The following is a 1,794-nucleotide window of genomic DNA, read 5'->3' as shown; positions in this document are numbered from 1 at the left end:
TTGTCTTTTTTGTAGCAGTGAGGCCCTGCCACCATTGTGCCTGGCTGAGTTCACAAATCTGCTGTAACCTGTAGCTTCCCTGTCACTTCTCTGGCTCTCCTCTCCTGCTGAGCTTTGTTCCCTGGAAGTGTTTAAAACCTTCTGCCACTGCCAAAGCTTCTGCTGCTGCTGGAGCCACCAGAGCCACCTTGATTTCCTGGTTTGGTAAACTATTGGCCTCCACCACCACAGGGCCCAGAGCTGTCTCCAAAGTTTGCTCCCTTCATGGGTCCAAAATCTAAAGACTGACTGTTGTAATTGCCAAATTCATTACAGCTTCCACCACCTCCATAATTGCTTCCATCTTTACCAAATCCATTGTAGCCATCTCCACTGCCACCATATCCACCCTCGTCACGGCTGCCACCAAAGCCACCTCGGCCATTGAAGTTTCCTCCATGACTGAAACTGTCATTGCCACAAAAACTACCTCCATGACCACCACCAAAATTTCCAGAACCACTTCGACCTCTTTGGCTAGATGAAGCACTAGCCAACCGTCTCCTGTTTCAACAGGGCTTTCCTCACTTCACAATTGTAGCCATTCATAGTGGCCGTTCACTTTCGAATAACAACCTTATCCACAGAATCATGGGCATCAAAGGTAACAAAAGCAAAGCCTCTCTTCTTTCCACTGCCTTGGCTGGTCATAATTTCAATCACGTCAATTTTTCCATATTGTTCAAAATAACTCATAGTTGGTATTCTTCAGTATCTTCTTTAATGCCACCAACAAAGATCTTCTTCACCATTAAGTGGGCACCTGGTCTTTGCGAATCTTCTCTTGAGACAGCTTTTTGGTTCCACAACTCTTCCGTCCACTTTGTGTGGCCTTGTATTCCTGGCTGCATCCACCTCCTCCACAGTGGCATAAGTGACAACCCCAAAGCCCCTGGAACGCTTGGTGTTCGGGTCTCTCATTACCACGCAGTCTGTGAGTGTCCCCCATTGCTCACAATGGCTCCTCAGACTCTCCTCAGTTGTTTCAAAGCTCAGCCCTCTGATGAAGAGCTTCCATAGCTGCTCGGGCTCCTTGGGAGACTCTGACTTAGACAGGACGGCAGTCGGAAGAGAGCCTGATGATGCTTCCTCCGTGGTGTCCACCAGCAGAAAGTCATCACAGTTTTTAGATTGGGTCTTTATTTTTTGTTGTTTTTTCTTTTAGTTCTTACATGTTCTCAGTAGTAAACTTTTGTCTGAGAAATAGCTGGCAAATGTTTTTTCTCTACTCTTTGGCTTGTCTCTTTATTCTGTTGGTAGTCTCTCTTGCGGTGCAAAAGCTTTTTACACAACAAGATAAGATACAAATAAAATAAAATAAAAAGGAAAACAAAAGATAAGATACCAGTTGTTGATTTTTTGTGTTATTTTCTGTTTTACCAGGGTTTTGGTCATAAAGTCTTTGCCTACACCAATATCTTCAAGAGTTCTACCTTTTCTATCTTCCAGCAGATTTAATGTTTCTGTTTTACTATATATTTTTTTCATTTATGTATTTGAAACAGAGTCTCACTATGCAGCTAGGACTCATAGTGATCCTCGTGTTTTCAGCCTCCCCAGTGCCAAGCTTACAGGCGTGTGCCACCACGCCCAGACTTGATGATGTGCTCAGTGTGCCCCTGGGGGAAGGCCAGTGCAGCACGAGCCCTGGCCCCTGCGCTTGCCACAGCAGGTGCTTCGTTCACTGAGCTATCCTGCGAGCCCTGTGTTTCTGTTTTAATACTTATATCTTTGATCCTTCAACTTTAGTGTAGT

Source organism: Octodon degus, unplaced genomic scaffold, assembly GCF_000260255.1.
Source record: "Octodon degus isolate 3935 unplaced genomic scaffold, OctDeg1.0 scaffold00018, whole genome shotgun sequence".
NCBI lineage: Eukaryota > Metazoa > Chordata > Mammalia > Rodentia > Octodontidae > Octodon > Octodon degus.
This window is presented reverse-complemented; position numbering follows the sequence as displayed.